This window comes from Peromyscus californicus, unplaced genomic scaffold (assembly GCF_007827085.1).
Source record: "Peromyscus californicus insignis strain IS unplaced genomic scaffold, ASM782708v3 Scaffold_4__1_contigs__length_199733344, whole genome shotgun sequence".
Taxonomy (NCBI): Eukaryota; Metazoa; Chordata; class Mammalia; order Rodentia; family Cricetidae; genus Peromyscus; species Peromyscus californicus.
Genome location: NW_026294562.1, coordinates 173,437,845 through 173,458,403, shown reverse-complemented (window position 1 = coordinate 173,458,403; position 20,559 = coordinate 173,437,845). Strand labels below are relative to the sequence as shown.

The 20,559-nt window shown below is 41.7% G+C and overlaps 1 pseudogene; it reads right to left on the bottom strand.

Moving 5' to 3' along the window:
- LOC128124094 (cytochrome P450 2B1-like) overlaps positions 1-20,559 on the bottom strand; it is a 49,675-nt pseudogene that overhangs the window by 9,480 nt on the left and 19,636 nt on the right.

Genomic DNA, 20,559 nt, shown 5'->3' with positions numbered 1-20,559 from the left:
TCAATAAATGGTTCATGTTTAAAAAATTAATGAATACAACTAACCAAAAATCAAGCAAATGTTAGGTTCAACAAAGGAATATGTGAATGAATGAATGAGTAAATATAGGAATAAACAGGTAGGTGTATTGAATGATAAATAAATCAGAGGTAAATGAGTGAATTATTACATAGATACATAGAATGGATGGACACATGAAGAGTAAATTAAGGGATAGTTGGAAGGATTAGGGAATGAAAAGATTTGTATATGAATGGACAAATGAATTAATGACAGATAGTTCACTCATAAAACTCAGGAGCTGATCAACTGAAATAAATGAATGAAATATTTGTCATTGGGTGAAGCAGAGATGAAAGAATCAAAGATTAATAATCTATTGATATAGAGAAGATGGGCAGATGACTACATGTGTGGGTAAATAGGTGTGTAGCTGGATGAATAGAAAAATTGATAAGTGGAAGGGTAGAGAATAGATGGATAGATAAATGAATAGAATGCATAAATGGGTGAATAGGTGAGTGAACAGGAAGATGAGTCAATGGATGGATGTAAAGACAGACGGAAAAAAGGAGGGAAGGATTGATGGATGAATGGATGTATCAACCTTTAAGTGATAGCAGAAAATGGGCCAGCTGAGTGTTCATTCACACACTACCCACAGCACTGAGCTAGTTTAGAAATACACCAAAGCCTTCAAATTCCAGATGTCAGAGGCTCATATCTCACTCATCCACACAAAGCTCCAGAGCCAAAAGGGAGCTAGATGATCCCCCAACTGGCAACCTGTGGTGCATCTGTAATATGGGGATATTTGAGCATGTGGAGTGTGAAGCCATAGTGGAGTGTGGTGCTGGTGGTCTCAATGCCAGCAAAGAAGAGAGACAGCATGGAGACCATGAGGTTCTGGTGATGGAACTCCATGTATTGGTTGGACATCTGGTTCCAGATGGGAGAGAGAAGGGAGGGTCAGGGGTGACTGGGTCCTTACAGGGAGATGCACACACATCCTGAGAACTGTCCTTCTGTCTCACACTATATAAACCACATGGCATTTTTCAGGCCTTGACAATGTTCCTTGCTCTCTGTTTGTTCTATATCTTTCTCTCTTGACTTTGCTCTCTGGTAGTTTATCATGTTTTGTCTCCCAGGCTCTTTCTTCCTCTGAGGTCTTTTCTGCTTTTTGTCCCTTGCCCTGTGTTTCTTCCACAGCCTTCTATATTCCTATTTCATTTTCTCCTCCCTTTCTCTAGTCTTCAATTTCTAGATTTTTCTGCATCTCTTCCACTCCACTTCCTATCTTTCCTCCCCATCCTCTGCCCCCCATTTCCTCTGCTCACATCCTCAGCCTTCACTCTCACACAACACTTTTCTCATTCATGCAAGACTTACCTTTTCCATGTGTAGAAAGTAGGTATCAATGAAGTCTCTTGGATTTCTGGGGTCCAAGGTTGCCTGGTGCCTCTACACACTCTGGCCAATGTAGTCAAGGACTTCCTGCATGTTTTTGAAGATTTGCTTGTGGGCACCAGGAAAGTACTCTAGAAAAACCAGAGAAGAGTTCAAACACCTGCAAGAAAGAAGGACCCAGGATGTTACCTGGAGCTATCTGGTCACGAGAAGTGGACAGTGCTCTAACTTAGTCACTCTTCTATTGCTTTGAACAGACACCATGACCAAAGCAATTCTTACCAAAAAATAGCATTTTTGAAGGGTTGCCTCCAGTTTCAGAAGGTTAATCCATTGTCATTATTACAGTAAGCTTGGCAGCAGGCAGACAGGCATGTGCCTGAGAGCTGACATCATGATATACAGACAGACAGGCATGTGCCTGAGAGCTGACATCATGATATACAGGCAGACAGGCATGTGCCTTAGAGCTGGCATCATGATACACAGGTAGATAGGCATGTGCTGAGAGCTGACATCATGATATACAGGCAGAAAGACAGAACTAGAGGGAACGCCAGGCCTTGCATGGGATTTGGAAACCTCAAAGTTCACCTATAACAACATGTCTCTTCCAATAAGGACACAAATCCTAATCCTTCCAAACACCTATTCAACTGGAACTCAAGCATACAAAGACACTAGCCTATGTGGGCCAATCTCATTCAAACAACCACATGCTCCTAGGTCTCAGATTTGATGAAAAATACACAACACACACACACACACACACACACACACACACACACACACACACACACACACACACACACATCCCTCTCATAGTGTACACTATACACATGCATGCTTTTGAACTGTATCTTCAAATCTGTTTCTAAGCTTTGCTGGTACCCTATAGACATGTCACAGCAATAGCAGATGGCAATTAATATTGAAGGTGTCAGCCCACCAGTAGTTCAACTCTGTGATGGGATTTTCTCACTCAAGCAAGGCTTGCTAGAAAACAGATTCCATAATGTATTTTGTTTTGTTGTGTCCCTACATGCTTGCTGCTAGTATGTATATGGAGTGTGGAGTCAGTCTTCCACTGCCTATATTGTAACATGTTCATCTCATGAATATATTCCATCTACTGGACACATTTATATCTGTGGATTGTCAGGAAGATAATTTCTTCTTACACTGTATAATTTTGGTAAATAGAAATAATATTAGGATATTTTCATAACTAGGTCTATTGTTCCACAATGACTGTGATATACTTAGGATCTGTTTTATATCATAGCTCAGGCTGGTATAGGTAAATTGTTATATTTCCATCTACTAAGACAGATACATACTATTAGCTGGTTTTAAGCTTCAAAGTAACTTCAAATTAGACCAGGTGCCTTGCTAATGGGTTTTAAGATAAACTTTTCTCAGGGAAAGAAGTCTAATTCACAAGGACAAAATATCAGCTGTCTGATTTGTTGAACCAAGGTTATAGGTACATAGCAACCTAATTGCTATGCCAGTCTCTCTTGCTAAGTCTGGCTTTTAACATAGGCCAGTGATTAATGTTCATGTAGAAAAAATGTCCCAAGAAAAGGAGTAAATTGGCCTATCAGTATATCATCTATAAAATTTCATAAGTCTTCCTAAGTGTTTATTTCTACTCTTTTCTAAAGACACTTAAAACAAATGGTCTTTTGGTAGTCCCAGTTCAAATGAAAATTAAAGCTGACTTTGGAGTTGGAGAATGGTTCTCTCCTTCTTTAAACCCAAGCATGTTGTTAAAAGGAAAATGTGTCATGCCAGAATAAAGAGCCATCTTCTGATATGGGATAGAAGAAAATGAAAATATTAAGGGACTGTTCTTTTGCTACTAATCTCAATTCTTTGATTCTATAAACTTTTCTTAAGGTATTAATTTTATATCAAAATTTATAAGATTTTTAAACTTTTATTATGATATTAATGGTCATATAGAGCACTAACTAATTCTAGAAAAAAGGCTTCAGTTAACTGCTTATACATGTTTTTTGTGTTTTGAGTCTCTATCAGTTTTTTGCAGGGAATCACACCCAGGTCTAACATTGAATTTGAAGTCTCCAGAAAGATGATGGGGCCCCACAACAATGATTCTATGTGGACAATAATAATACCACTAAGCTAACAAACATCACCCACAAATCAGTTTTGGACTACAAACTGCTCAGAACAATTTCAGGATGGCTAGCTGAGATGATCCAGTTTCTCAGACTACTTGAACAAGGACTTGAGATAAGCCCTGAACTTTGGCATTATGCAAAGACTGGACAACAAATGATAAAACTACCTATCCTAGAACTTGAGAAATCCCAAAATTTTTCTTCTCAGAATTCCCTAAAGATGCCTTCGCCCACAAACAGCAGGAAGCAATTTTAAGAATATGATGCCCATATTCCCAAAGAGGTGGTTGGGGGCGGGTGGTTTTTGGTCTTTCAATGGTCTTGGGTCTGGGATAATTTCATTGTTTAGAAGGGTTGGTTACAAGTTATTGTTGTTGTTGTTAATGGTTAGGAAAAGGGCTAAGCAAAGGAGGTTAGATTTAAGGTTCTTGTTTGAAAAAAAATATAGAAATGATAGAATAGAGGGTAGATTATTGATTCTACTCTGAAAAGAAAAAGTAAAGAGAGGATATAGATAAAAAGTAGATTATTGAATCTACATTGAAAAGACAATTACTAGTTTTAAATACTTTACATTGGATTAGATTTTTATATATTGTATACAAATTATATACACACACACACACACACACACACACACACACACACACACACACACACACAGAGATTGATATTTTTAGAAAATGCCGTGTGAATTTTTTCTAATCTTATTCAGGTTGTTGTACTTAGACAGTTCATTTAACAGTGTAATTCAATTTGCTAATTCTTGAATGTTATTATTACCAACTATTGGGATATAAAGAAATGAAAGTTAGTAGTTAGACATTACAATCAAACTTGTAGTCTTGAAAAACAAACCAAAAAAAACCCTTGTAGTCATATTAAGTATGTTTTCAAGGCTAAGCAGAGATATATTTTAGATAGACAGGTCATCTTCAAACCCTTCAGGGATCTACAGAATATGGCATTTAAAATATTTTAATAACTTAGAATTTTTTTCTTTTTTTGTGACTATGAGACATGTCTGCTCCTGGCAGCACCAATCTACTTCAGAGAAGATATGGGCATTGAAGAAACTGCATATGGAGTTAACTTTCATTGTGGCAAAAGCTAGCCACTGGACAACAAAGTGCCCTTGCATTGACTGCTGACAAACAGGACAAAAATGGACAGACAGGACACAAAACAAAGGACTACTGATCCTTGCTAAGACAAATGTGGTTGTGGCTTTAGCAACAGGCATCCTCTGTGACCAGGGCAATATGGTACCATCACTAAAGTAGCCTTTGCAATCTGGAAAAGGTACAGTGCCCCTTTCTTTGAAGTCAGCTGAACAGGCAGTGGACCAATGGCTTCTGGTGTGCAGTGGAACAGTAACTGAAACAGTTATTCTTGAAAGAGTAACCAAGCTGATGGACTCTAACCTCTCAATGATAGACTGGCATTTAACAAAAGAGATGAAGCCACCCACAAGTCAAGAATAATGAACAGCCAAATTCCAAAAACACCAACATTTTTCAGAATTTAAAATCCTGAATCATGACAAAACACTGATGGAATTCAGGATTATTTGGTACATGGACTACTCTCACTGAATGTGAGATCGAACTGTAGGCCTTGTGTACATCCTACTTTACAAATGAGTCTGTCAGATACGCTAAGCCTATAGGCTAAAGATGATGCCCCAATGTTGCGGAGAAACCTTGGGTGACTGTCCAGGCAGCTGGCTGTTTCTGTCATAACTCACATTTTTTTTTGGAAGCCTCTTGTTTGTACTTTCTGTTTTACTAGGTAATATTATTTCCTTCTTGAGTCTCTGAGGGAGTTGAAGATTAGATAGTTATCATTACAGTTTTCTTTATTAAGAATTGCAGAAAAAAATTCACTGAAGAGGTGTAGAGTGTATAAATTTGAAAGACATTATAAGATAGTTTTCTGTTGATAGTACAAGTTAGGATAGAAAGTGAAGCAGGTACATTTTGGACTCACCAAAATAGGATAGATAATGGAATATTTCCTCTGAGTTTGTCAAATGCAAATGGACTAGACATTGTTGACATATTTATTACTTGTATATATTGTATATAGTTATTGTACTCATTGTATATAGTTTTTCTTATATTAGTTATAACTTTTTAATTATTCTTTATTTTTATTAGAGAAAAGGAGGAAATGTGGTGATATTTTACTTGTGCTGAAATGTGGTGATATTTTATTTGTATGTTAATAATTAAATTTGCCTGGAGATCAGAGGACATAGATAGTCAGCCATAAACAAAAGTCAGGCAGTGTAGCACATGCCCTCAATCTGATCACAAGGCAGGCAGAGTCTCTGTGTATTCAAGGACACAGCCAATTGTGGTGACACATGCCTTTAATCCCAGTACCAACCATAGAGACCTGGAGGTCTGTACAGACAGGCAGTGATGAGGAAGTGAGGTGGCTGGGCTAAGAGCCAATGAGAAGGCAGAACAGCAAAGCAATAAAGACGCAGGTTAGACAGAAAGAAGCTGGTTCTCTTGGGAAGCTATGGCAGCATGGTGAGCTAAGGTTAGCTGGTGGCTATTCACTATTTCTCTGATCTCTATGGCTTTCACCCTTGTATTTGGCTTTGTGTTTCTTATTTAATAAGACTGTTTAGAAAATTCATCTACAAATAATAATGATAGTTTATATAGAGTTTTGATGAATAAAAATAAATACAAGGAAATGTTACACAGCTAGGGCCTATAAGTTTTAAACCTAAGGCCTATAGGTTCTACCTAAGGACTGCTTTAGATCAAAGTTCAGGTTAATGATTAAGGAAAACAATTGAATCCCCAGGATCTAGGCTGGCTCTAATTCTCTTAATGCTGAAAGATGCAGTCAGTTTTCTGTTTGCACCATTAGCTCAAACAAAACTTCAAAATAACTTCAGATTAGACCAGATGCTCTGAGAATAGTTTTAAGATGAAGAACCTCAGAAAACAATCTGAAGTTCACAAGGACAGATAGCTGAGTTACTGACTCATCAGGCTAGGATAAAAAATACAGAGCAGTCTGACTGTTGCTAGCTGAAGTACTTTCCTTTCTAGGTCTGGTTGATGATCAAAGGTGATAATTAATTCCTTTCACCCATATCTTACCTCAATTTTTTGATAAAAAACTATTGATATTTGGCTATTTGTCCCTGTGCTTTATCCAACCTTGGTCTCAACAATTCTCGCTCATATAAACCCTCCTCATTCTCGCTAATTGGACTCCCAGAGATCCACCCAGGGCTGTTTGAAACCTGGGGCCTATGCAGGATTGTTTGGCTTGGCCTGGGAGGAGGGGACTAGACCTACCTGGACTGAGTCTACCAGGTTGACCTCAGTCTGTGGGGAAGGCTTTGCCCTGGAGGAGATGGGAATGGGGGGGGGGGGTTGGGGGGAAGGTGAGGGGGACGGGAGGGGGGGGAACAAGGGAATCCATGGCTGATATGTAGAACTGAATTGTATTGCAAAATAAAAAAAAAAAACTATTGATAAATGGGAATGTACCCTGAGGATTCAAACTTCAGCTGACTGACTGGTTTTCAAGTGTAAAAGTTTAGGTTTGTGACTCCTTTAAAATTCCTTATAAGATTATTGTTCAAAATCGATAATAAAGTGGTTGATTCTTCTTAACAGCAATATGCAGCCTGCCTAGGAAAGAGTTGGCTGAAAACAAATGTTCCTTGCTTTCTCATGTTCTATCAACCTGTAACATGTTGCTTAGATGTAATGTATGTGGGTCATCACAGTGACTCTTTTTTAATCATGTAGGGGAGATGAAAATCATGTTTTTACCTATATTCATTATAATAATTCACTTGAAAAATGGAATGTAACCACATCCTGAAGCCATTACTGCCTAAAAGACTTTGTTGGGGAATATAATCTGTAGAGGCAAAGAAGAAGGGGGAGGGGGGAGGGGGAAGAGGAGAAGGAGAAGAAGAAGGAGGAGGAGAAGGGGAAGTGGGAAGAAGAGGAGGAGGAAGAGGAGGAGGAGGAGAAGGAGGAGGAGAAGGAGAAGGAGGAGGAGGAGAAGGAGGAGGAGGAGGAGAAGGAGGAGGAGGAGGAGGAGGAGGAGGAGGAGGAGGAGGAGGAGGAGGAGAAAGGAAACCATCAAGAAGGTGTGTGGTGTGTGAGTGTCTTTTTCCATAACCTCCTCAGACAAAAATTCCAGTGTGCTGACACTGTGGATTTCCATTTGAGTCCAAAGCTGCCTGGAGCCTGGTTCTACAGACAGAGATATAGATCCTTCCCTGGGGCTCATCACCTTCACTCTCAGCCTTAGAGCTCACTTCTCCTCCTTTGGGTCGCTCCTTCTCTGACTGCGTTCTCCAGTCAATCTTCCCAGCCTCTGCACCTTTCTTCCCTCCTGCCTCTGCCCTGACCTCTCAGATCTCCAGAGAAAGGTCAATAAGAGACGGCAAATGTCCCGTGTATAGAAATAGAGGTGCAAACAACAGTCATGTCACCAATACGCCCTTGATGTAAAGACCCCTCCAGTCCCCAGAAGTGCCTCTGAGTTCACCCAGAGTCAAACTCCCATCAGCCTCTGTGCTCACTGCTGCTCACCAGCACAACCACAAGGAAGAAAACACAGTTCCCTGCTGAGATCGTGTCTGCAGTTCCTCCTGCCCCCGTCCCTCTCAGTTACCTAGGATCTGCGTTTGTCTTTGATAAGATGATGATGGGTGACAGTGACAAAGGCTAAGTCAAAGTGGCCTTGACCTCTATATGCAGTAGAAGGTGACCTTGGAAATCTCAGCCTCCTGCCTCCACCTCTGGAGTGCTGGGATTACAAACATCCATGATCATTCCCTCTGTATATGGTGCTGGAAGCAACATACACTTAGTCACAGTCACATCAAAGGCAGGGCCTCACAATGTAGAAAGGAGTGGCCTTGAACTCATGACCATCTTGCCTCACCTTCTGAGTTCTGAGAGGACAAGTATGTACCAGTCATACCCAATTGACAAACAAAATCACAGATTGATTTTCTGAAGAAACATGACCACTATGGTCAGTACATGTTTCTGAGTTATTCTGGAAACAATACTCCTCATGTTTCTTCCCTGCCCGTGTGTTTCTCTCTCTTTCCACCTCTGTCCATATCTCATCCTCCCCATACTCTCTCTCTCTCTCTCTCTCTCTCTCTCTCTCTCTCTCTCTCTCTCTCCATGTCTGTCAGTCTGTCTGCCTTGTTATCTACCTTTGACTGTCTCTTTCTCTTTCTTTAGTTGTGCACTCAGGTATCTGTATCACCATCTTCCTTCATGCCCATTCTTAGAGACTCACCTTGGGATTTCTGCAGCTCCTCCACCAGACATTGGGCCTCCTCCTTTATCCGCTCCTCCACACTCCACTTCCCCATCTCAAAGTCCTTCATGGTGGCCACAGAGAATCGCCTAAGGACTTTCCAGTGTTCGCCATTGGCAAAGATCACACCTTAGAAAGTAGGGGAAGCATTGGTAGGTTACACTGAAAGGTCGGAGAACCTGAGTCCTTCAACACAGCTTGGGCTCCACCTTCCTGGACCACATCCTCCACTCCAGCCTGTCCCATATCTCACCATATACCTGTAGAAATGGCTCAACCACAGCAACTGTCCCCTGGCCTGAGAAAGCCTCAGCTTGGTCCACCAGAGCCTCCCTTATGGCCTTTGTCTCATACAGCACGACCACAGGCCTTGGGCCCAGATGCACTGTGAACACATCTCCATATTTTTCTCAAAACTGCCAAACATAAGGGCACCAGGGTTGTCATTAGTCAGTTCACATGATGATGTTACACTGTGAAAACACTTACACACAGTCTTGTAAATAGGAACCTCTCATATGCCCAAACTTCCCCTTCTGGGGACTTAAGAGTTGAAGGGTTAATTCTCCACATAGGCAGGATCTGCACTGATTGGTTGGAACTCCTGATCAGTACAGCAGTACTGTAGTGTAGGGAGGAAGGGTAGCACATGTTTATAAACCTAGCACTGTGAATGTAGAGGCCAGAGAATCACAAGTCATCCTTGGATACAAATCCATTTGGAAGCCAACCTCAGCTTCATACAATTCTGTATCAAAGAAATGGATATAGATATGGATTCAGCTATACATGTAGCTCCATGCCCACACCTTTCAGTCTGGCCAGCTGGACCATGCTTCCTGTGACCCAGTGACAACCTGTTCAATGTCTTCTGACAACATCCAGAGAATGGCTCTGACCCACCCACTGGGTTACATGGGAAGGGAAAGTGATAGTCACCTGGTGGTGGACCTGAATGTGAGCCATGACTACAGCACACACAGTTGGAAAATACCTGACAATGCAACCATCTGGGCATCTTCAGGGAATTGATCTCAGGAATGTCACAACCCTCCAGTGCTAAAAGCCCTTGAAGAGAACGGTGCAGTGACCCACCTCATCCTCTCACAACCTTTATCTCACTCTAGATTGCAATACAGCTAATAGAAATGAAAGCCTATGAAAATGGTCAGTGTCCAGTGTTATGTAGGGGACAATGTTAAGAAAAAGCTCTACACATATTTGATATTGACCTACTTATGTTTTTATGTCGGGTTACGACATCAAATCTTAAGCAACAGTGAACTATTGATACACAGATAAGATCAAAGATATTATATGAAACTTGAAGGAGGATCATGAGTTTGAGGTTAACATTGGAAAAGTAGGACAACCTTGTTTCAAAATCTAGATAATAATGAATGAATACACCAATGATCCAGGTGTGTAACAACCAAGTGGCAGCAGGAAGTTGAGATTGTTGTCACTACATCAGCTTTCTAATGAGAAGTGCAGCCAAGGATGCTGATTGATTATTAACTAATAAGTGATAATTGAACATGAAATCTCCCCTGTGAAGACTGGTAAAGATGGTGCCATGGTCAGCTGCTTGAATGGTCCATGGTGTTTATAACTGATAAGCACTCCCTACCTATTGGACCTCTGACCTGCCTCTCCTCCAGTTTGCTCCTGAACAAGGCAGGCTAATCCCTTGTGCTGGCAGAAGCAAACTTTATCTGTTGATGACTCTGAAATTTTTCTTTCTCTTCTAGAACTAAGAAGCACCAAAGAGGAAAATTGTAAACCCTTGAACATACCTCAACACCCTGAAACTTTTCACACTCCAAGCACAATGCCCCACATGATTCCAACATAAAGCAGCCATGCCCATCATTCTGAATACCATCCATGACCAATCATCATCTCACCTTTCACTCAGCGAACACCCCATGTGAACCTACTGCCTGGAAGGAGTAACTACCTCATCCTGCTGAGTGGCCCCCAGGAGCAAATCTGGGGCTAAGAACATAGGGTACAGGGCCTGTGTATGTCTCACTTGCATGAAGGAGTTGAGGAGGCCTCTTCTGTTCATCTGTAGGAGGTTCTGCAACAAGGGCAGGGGACATGGATTTGGTGGGAGTTTACCATGGGTCCCTGTGTGTTCCCTGACCAGGAGTAGGAAAAAGCTGGTAAGAATGGTGAGAAGGAGAGGACACTGGGATCCATGGTCATGGTCTGATGACTGTGGACTTCACTGAACACTCCAGCAGAACTTTTTATGCTGAACCTGCCTCTTTGCCCAGTTGAGCTACTTTTGCTGTTCCTGCCTCCTATTTCATCATTGTCTAGGAGTGTGAACACCCATACTTCCTGATTGGGTTGCTGGTGACCTGCTCACTCTCTAGTCCATAGATGTTGCCAAGGACAATGAAACAGAACACAGGACAAAAGAACATCGGAGTAACGCATCTTGATTTCTGGGGGTGAGTGTGCTCTTGTCAGCTCAGGTTTGTCTATTTACTCAGCCATGGACCTGTGTGTGCTGCATATGTGAAAGGATATTTCTTATGTTAATGTGCATGTGTATGATTTTGTGTGTTCCTGTAGGAGTGTGTGTGTGTGTGTGTGTGTGTGTGTGTGTGTGTGTGTGTGTGTGTGTATTGATTGGTTTTTCAAGACAAGGTTTCTCTGTGTAGCTCTGGTTGTTCTGGAACTCACTCTGTAGACCAGGCTGGCCTCAAACTCAGAGAACCTCCTGTCTTTGCCTCCTGAATACTGAGATTAAAGGTGTGGCCATGACATGTGGCCCAGCTGCCCTGCCTTCCTGCCTTGAAACTGACCCCAAATAAATAAATCCTTCCTCACACTTGCTTCTGTACAGATATTTTACCACAGTGACAAAGCAACTAATGCAGAAAATCAGTATCAGGGGAAGGTTGTTATGTGATTAAACTCACATTTTAGTTCACTGTTTGAAATTCTTTGTTAGTTTGGGTCCCAGCTTTGACATGGGAAGGATCACATATCAGTATCAAAAAAGAAATCCATATGGGAGAGAGAGAGAGAGAGAGAGACAGAGCCTGGCTATTTAGCCCAATCTAAATAACTTGCTACCACTGGTCACCCTTCCCTTCAAGTACTCTACAACTCCCAAAAAAATATTTCCAACTAAAGACCAACTGATCAAATAAGTAAGCTCATAAGGAACATTCTACAACCAAAACATAATGTAAAGGCAAAGCCTGAAACAAATTTTAAGCATCTCATTTCTTCTTTTGTTGCTTTATAAAATTAATTTGTATTATAAGACATAACACAAAGAAATTGATCAGATCTACACTCTATACATCTCAGTGAACATCTATTCATGTAGAATAGGCATTATGAAGCTGTAGAGCTGCATGTTGTCATTTTATTCTTTTTTAATTTTGATTTTATGAGTATAATGTTACATCTGAACATATATATGTTTAGTACATGCATGCCTGGGGCCCAAGAGGTTAGAAGAGGACACTGTATGCTCTCAAATTAGAGTTTTAGATGGCTGTGAGCCATCATGTAGGTACTGGGAACTGAACTCAGGTCCTCTCAAGAACAGCAAATGCTCTTTCTTAACTGCTGAACCACCTCCCCAGTTCACATCTCACTTCTTAATGCAGTTATAATGGCATTTAAATTTCAACTTCACTTTTAGACAGAATATTCCATAGTTAGCACTCTGCTCTCCTCCCTTAAAAAATAACTCATCCTGCTCTATCAAATAAAAGGCATTCATTCTATCCCAACTCCCCGAACTTTAAATTAAATTAAAACCTTTCCCATAGTCCAACACTTATTTTTACCAACTATGTTAGTCATCAATCAGTTGTAAACCACAAACTAGCATAAATCTGGAGAGCTAATGTATACACACCGGGGTCAACCTGCATCCATGTCTGTGTCTTGGAAGAGAACCTTCATTCTCTATGGCAGGAGATTGTGTCTTACCTTGAAATTTTGACAAAAGAAGTGATGACAGATGAAGAACCTGGAAGGATGTGTTGAGTCATCCTCAGGAAAGAGGAAGAAGGAGAGAAACTGAAATAGAGCCAGCCATTCTGACAACACTGACATCTACAGAGCTACATACACATTCAAGGGCAAAACCTTCTGGAGATGGGCTCGGTTGATAGAATACATTCCATGCATACATATCAACTTGGATTTCATATTCGTCACTGCATCAAGTGAATGTGAAAATGAACTGATTCAAGTTCCGGACCCTGAAAGTCGTTCTTTACTACATAAAAATCAGATTCTCGTTAAATACCTTTCCAAAGCATTTTATCCCCCAAAAATTCAGTTATCATAGACCCAAAACCATCAACATCATCTACCCCTCATGTATGTCAGCATCATTGTAGCTCAGTGGCCAAGGATTACCCAATATATATTGTCATCCTGATGGGCAAGCAGGTCAAAAGCAACCTAAACTTAAATAGAGTTCCTTCTTTCTTTTTCTCTTGGTGTGACAGTCTCATGCAACTCTACCCACCCTGCATCACAGTGTGGCCAAGGATGATTTTATACACCTTATCCTCATGACCTGAATGCATGGTCATGAACCACAATGGTTATAGTATACATTGCTGGGGACTCAACTCAGGACTTGTTACTAGACAAGCCAACATTCTACTAACCCTGCCAAATCCCCAGAACCCATTTTTTGTTTTGGCTTCACTTGTTTTTAGGAAACATAATATCACTATGTAGCTCTGGCTAGAGTTCAACCCTGATTCTCCTGCCTCCACATCCCAGCACTTGGATTGCAGGGGTGTGCCAATAAGTGTCAATGATAATTTGAACTTTGCTCTGCCACCTATGCTGACTGTGTTTTTGTGACCTTTTCTCTTGAGTAACTAAGATTACAGGCTTAAGTCATGAACTCTGGGTATAATTTTATGGTTGTTGTTGGTAATGGTGGTACTCATACTGTGAGTAAAATCTGTTGTATGTTTTTAATGTGATAATAATGAAATTTGTATGATAATTGCCTTCAGAAATATTTGATTTATACAGAAGATAATTCACATAGCTTTGCTGTTTCAAGTATATCATAAAACTTACTAGTTTTGTAATCTATTCTCACAGCCTGCTAGTGCTGGAGTTACGGATATGAGCCGTCACCTCTGGCACATTTCATGTTTTGAAAGCAGCTTTTCTATTGCTCATAGTAGTTTTAATGCATTGTGTGACCTTAAGTGATCTGCCAACCTCTTTATACTTCTTCAATATATTAATAGGGGGAAGGCAACACACCTCCCCCAAGTGTGAATTATCAGTTACTGTATGAAACGCACTTCATGGCTCCCACCAGGACTCCTGGTCTGGAAAAATGACCCATTTCAATGCCAGATCACCCAGCTTGACAAGAAAAAGTTCCTGGTGTCAGTCGAGTCTAGGGTGACACCATGCCAGGATCAGGAAAGAACAGGTTCTGTGTCTGAGATCTACACAGTTTTCTTTCCTTCCTTCTTGGTCACTGGAGAGTAACTTTGCTCTGGAGGTCATGTCCTGGATCTAGACGGACATCGGTTTAATGGTGAAAGAAGTTCTCCCTCCCCCTCCCTCCCTCCCTCCCTTCCCTCCTTCCCTCCCTCCCTCCCTCCCTGTTCTTCCCTCCCTCCTTCCTTCTCTCTCTCTCTCTTCTGTATAGATAAAGACATGTGAAGTCTTGCATAAAAAGAGAGGTCAAAGGATGGGCATGTGCTTCTCATCTCAGCATTTGGGAGGCTGAGATTAAGCGTCAGTCCTTGCCTGGGGAAATTAGCAAAACTCTATCTCCAAATTAAAACTTTCAAAAGGGCTGGTGATGAACCACACTGGTAGAGCACTTGTCTGGCCTCTAGCAGTCACAGGTGAGAAATCCTGGATGTACCTTCGTGTTAGGGCACTTCCAAGCAGGTCTAAGGTCCTAGATTCAATCCTCATTCAGAAAGAGGATGAGAGATGAAGAGGGGGTATGATGACATGTAGAGAGAAAAGTAGGGACAAATATTTTAGTCACAGAGATTGGTAATACAGAGATATAGAGATAAACAGACAGAAAGAAAGAAGCCATGAGTCTGGAAGAAGGATAACAAAAGAGTAAGATGAAGGCCAGAGACTTGGGGACTTGCAGAGAGTGTTGGGAATGCCACTCAGTCCCTTCACCTGAGAGGATGCACTGGGACATCTTGGTTCACTTTCATTATCAACTTGACTAGATTTAGGATCACATCAACCATAGCTCCAGGTGTGACCTTTTAAGAGAACTTCTACAAATTTTTAATTGAATAGGGTATCCTTACCCTGACTATGGGTACCTCCATTAATGGGTGGTTCCTGAATGAAATAAAAAGAAGAACTCATGATGAACACAAGTATAAGTCTACCTCTGGTTCATGGCTGAGGATACATTGTGACAATTTTGACCTACTTCTGTCACCACACCTTCCCTGCCAGCATGGATGGTAGCGTCAAAACAAACCCTTTCCTCTTCCTGTTGACACTTGTCAGGTTCTTATTCATAGCAATGGACAAGTAATTACTTCTGAAAATTTGTACAAAGAGAGGGCTGTCACTGTGATAAACCTGACCATGTGGTTCTTGGGGGTTTTTGGAACTGATTTATTGAAAGAGTGGAATTCTAAAGAAGCCCAAAAGTGTCCTGCTGGCTAACTCTCAAATAACCACATGGAGACTTCTTATTAATTATAAAAGCTCAGCTAATTGCTTAGGCCTATTTACAACTATCTCTTACAACTTAAATTAACCCATATTTCTTATCTATGCTCTATCATGTGGTGGTACCTTTTTTCCAGCATGGCATGTTCCTCTTGTTTCTCCCTGTGTCTCCTGGTAACTCTGCTATTCCTCTTCTCAGAATTCTCTCAGTCTGGCTCTCCTGCCTAAACTTTTCCTGCCTAGCTATTGGCCAGTTAACTTTTTATTAAACCAATAAGAGCAAAACATCTTCACAGTATGAAAAAGGATTATTCCACAGCAGATGCCTCTGTTGGGGTACTCTGAGGGCCATGTCTGGGTTTGGGGTCCTATGGCAGATGGGATCAGTGTTGATGCTAGTGGCCCATGTTACTTCCAGGAGCCATGGAAGAGCTAGCCCTGGAGGTCTGGCCACCAAAGAACTGGTTCCACCCCTTGCAGGCCACATCAGAAGAGGCTCACTAATGGAAAAACTGGGCCCCAATGGTTTGGGCACAGATGAACTGGTCCTTAGCATTGATGGTCCTGGGAGAAATGCCCCTCCCCTCCCCTGCTGCTCAAAAAGAAAGTTTGCCCCTCACTTGGGAGAGCTGGACCCAACCCTCACCATTCATGTAGGAGAGGTGGCCTTAACCCTTGCCTGAAAGGGTCAGTCCCAATGGAGGCCCAGACTGACCAACTCAGCTACCACCCAGGCTCACGTCCTCATGTCCTGGGCTTGGAATTGGCCTACCCCAGCATCTACCCAATCTATGACCTGCTGAAGCACATGAAGAGACCGGGCCTGTACAACCATAGATGCAGGATCTCCATGACTTGAGGCAACAGCAGGATATCAGAAAGAACTTTCCATGAGGGTATTAATGGTGTATCACAAGTCAGGGTCCTTGAACCAGACCAACAACTCATTGCAATGAACATTTGCAAGTAAAGCTGCTTGGCATACTTCGTGACACACCACAGGTCCCAAGGCCACTAGGACAAATGAATATGTGATGGAGAGGCAGGAAAGATGGAGAAGTGGAATGTTTTCCTCCTTTTTTAAATTTTCTTTCTTACGGGGGAGGCTACAAGGTTGGAGGACTGACATGGGAGGACTTGGAAATGAGTGGGATTGGGGTGCATGTTGCGAAATTCTGGACTGTTCAATAAAGAGAATTATGTTAATAAAGAAAAAAGAATGAATTGTTTAATTAGTGAAGGATATTTCATGAAAAGGCAGCTGTAGGACAGCGGCAGGGTTACTGCTCACTGCTCTGATTCAAGTCCAAGGTGATAAGGAGCCAAAAGTAGAGCAGGAAGATAGGGGAACTATGCAATTTTGGGAAAAAAAAAAGAAAGGAAAAGGATAAAGAAAAAAGAAAGAAAAGAGAATATGAGAGAGTTTAAAATTGCAGACGATGTGGGTTCAGAGGAAGCAGCTGGAATTGTTAAGGTAATCAGCAGCATTGAGGACAAATTTGTGTGAAGAAGCAACCTGCCTCCATTTTTGGACTAAAAGCCAACTTATAGTAAAGACAGACTAGGTTCATTCCTGTTTATGATTAAACCTCTGTTCCTCAAGGATTCGGCCATGCCCCAATTGTAATCTTAGCTACCAATGGTTCTGTACTGCCTGTTCCAGGAATGGCAAACATTTCTTTGTTTCAAAAGGTTTTTTATAACCATCTTGTGGCCCTACCTTTGTTTCAAAATTACCTTATTAAGAACACCTTATTAAGAACACCTGTTGTGATTGCCTTGTAATGATCACCTGTTTCGTGCTGCTCCTGTAACCCTGCCTATTTTCCCCTATTTGGATATCCTCTACCCCAAAAGCTCTATAAATGCCTTGTCTTCTTCATATCCAAGGCTGACATCTTGAACCTTGCTTTTGGGGGAGGAATCCTGTTTACATGAATAAAAAAGCTTGTTTTAATTCATTTGGCCATGATGATATGGGTCAGTTGTGTTTCCCATCCCATCTTTGGGAGTAACAGTGCTGTGCACTGGAACAACAGGAAAGCTGCCCGGAGGGCAAGACTTCACCCACTCTAGGCTTTGGTTTGTAAATTGCACATTTCCTTTCTAAAAAATTGTCATCTAGTAAATGCTACCTGAGGGTCAGAAAACAGTGGCCAACAGTTCTTCAGGCTACAGAACAATGTGATTCATGGAGCAAGGCAATGGTTGATCTAACATTAGAACTTGGCAGCGTTCTAATGTAGAACTGGTTTGGCAGACATGAAGGATATGAGTGATGGGCTCCTGGAGGCTTACATCAAAGTTCCAGAAAGCTTCTGAGGTCCAGCATCAAATGGCATGGTTGGATTCCCTTAATGGGTCTCTGCCTGATAATCTGCTACATGAAGCTGGGCACCTGAAGCCTAAGTTGGAATAGAGACCCCAAAATGCTGGAGATGTTTGAATCATGGAATGTCCACCAAGGAAAATGAAAGCACCAAGAAAAGCCAACTCAAGAGAAAAGCCACTTTGCTGAGGTGCCAGAGGTGAAGTGACAGGGCTGTCCCAGACCAATGAAGCCCAAGTGATTCCATCATACTTCCCAGGTGCTGAGTATGGAGTTTCAGAATATGGGGGTTTTCCCAGTGGAAATGGAGGCATTTTCTCAATTGAGCCTCTCTCTACCCAAATGAGTCTAGCTTGTATCAATTCACATAAAACTAGCCAGCACTTCACAGCAAGAAGAAATCAGCTGAGTGAAAGACCCATACCCAGCAGAATAAAAAATGGACTCAACCGACCAGACATTGTGATACATATCTTATCCCAGCTACTTGGGAGTACGAGGCAGGTAGATTATGAACTCAAGAACAACCTTGGCTGCATACTGAGACCCAGTGTGTGTGTGTGTGTGTGTGTGTGTGTGTGTGTGTGTGTGTGTGTGTGTGTATGTCCACTGGGAAATATATTAACAAAATGAAGGTAGTTCTAGACCACCCAGAGCTACACAGTGAGACTCTTTCAGAAAAAAATTGTTGTGGGATGTATTTCTGTATGCTGTGAATATGTGTTGCTCTCATTGGTTGATACTGAAGCTGATTTGGACTATAACCAGGCAGAATATATCTAGATGGGAAAGCCAAACTGAACTGAGAGAGAAAGAAGGGTGGAGTTAGGAGAGATGCCAGCCAGCTGCCCAAAGAGCAACATGCCAGAGGTTCAGTAATGCCTCAGCCATGTGTCAATAAACAGATTAATAGAAATGTGATAATTTAAGAGCTAGCTAATAATAAGCCAGAGACATTGGCCAAACATTTATAATTAATATAAACCTCTGAATGGTTATTTGGGAATAGGCAGTGGGAGAGATTCATCCATTTACAAAAACATAGATGATTGATTTTGTGTGTGTGTGAGTCCTTTTTCCAATAAGAGTAGAGCAGAAAGGAACACACAGCATTTTGGTTTAGAAGTGGTTGAACTTTATTGTAAACAAAGACTTTGTAAAGAACTAGGATCAGAGACTTAATGAAGATATTTTGAGGTATATGACACAGAGGGTGAGAAATTAACAAGCCCTCTCACTCAAGGAAGGAAGGGGAGGTTGTGGGGTGTGAATGACAAGGAGGGAGCTAGCATGCCTGGTTTTGCCATCACATCGCTGTTGTACATATTTATCTCATGTTGGCCTCAGGTCTCTAATTGCTAGGGTTAAAGTTCACATTAATTCCTAATTATAGTGGGTAGCCATTCCAGCTTTGATCTGAAAGTTCCAACCCCCATTGAGGCTTTGGTAACTGTCATGCCTACAAGGCGGGGCCAAGAGAGGACCCTGAAGACCCGAGATCCAGATGCACCGGCTCTCTTGGTTCCTGGACCCTGGACACTGGAGGTAGACCAAGCAGAGTTCTCCAGAGAACACCGCCAGACTGCGCCATGCCTTTCCCAGACTCTGTAAACTATCCATTCACTTGTAAGTTACCCCACAAAATAAACCTCCCTTGTAACTACGTGGAGTGGCCTTAATAATTTCACCAATACCTAATGGTATTTTTTTCTATTGACACCGTAAAGGTTGCTCCTTGGTCAACTGTGAAGACCATCTAGATCAGTGGTCACAACCCCTTTCACAAGGGTTGCCTAAAACCATTAGAAAACATGGATATTTACATTAAGATTCCTAACAGTAGCAAGATGATAGTTATAAAGTAGCAACAAAAATAATTTTATGGTTGGGGTTCACCACACCATGAGGAACTATATTAAAGTGTTGCAGCATTAGGAAGATTGACAACCACTGACCTAGAGGGATATGGGGACTACTGTGGGCTGCATAGAAATGAAATGACATTTTCTACAGTCAAGAGCAAACATTAAAGAGATTAGGAGACCAACAAATACATCCTTTAAAGATCTAGGAGTTGAGCTGTGGATTCTGAGGTGGTCAAATCCCTTCTTCCTGTGTCCCACAACCAAGAGGAAGAGCTGGTAAAGACAGGGCAACTTCCAAGCCCTTTCAACTTTGGTGTAGAGTCCAGATCTTCTGTGAATCACTGCAGCCCAAGGACAAGTTCTTTACTGTGGTGGTCAAAAAAAAGGGCTCACATCAAGCCAGGTTCTTGCACAAACACATTTTTTTTCTAGGAGCTGAGGGAGAAAATGATATTTGAGGACTACTTGTGGAGTACCCATGTATCCAATGGTGTATATGTTAGTACACAGATATCTATGCTGGCCTGGTCAGTGTCTGTGGTAGACCAACCACCACTTCTATGACCCAGGGTACCCTTGAGTAGGGAGAAGTGAGAAATATTAGCTAGAAGGAGATACCCAGATGATGAGAATAAAGATAGAAACACAGGATAGCCTCAGGAGGGCCTGGATCCTCCAATACACCAGCCTTGACTGTGTTCACCCTAGGGTATTTAAAGGAATGCCAAGGGGTGGAGAAAAAGACCTCTCCCCAGCACAGCCAAGTACAGAGAATCTCAGACACCTGTACTCA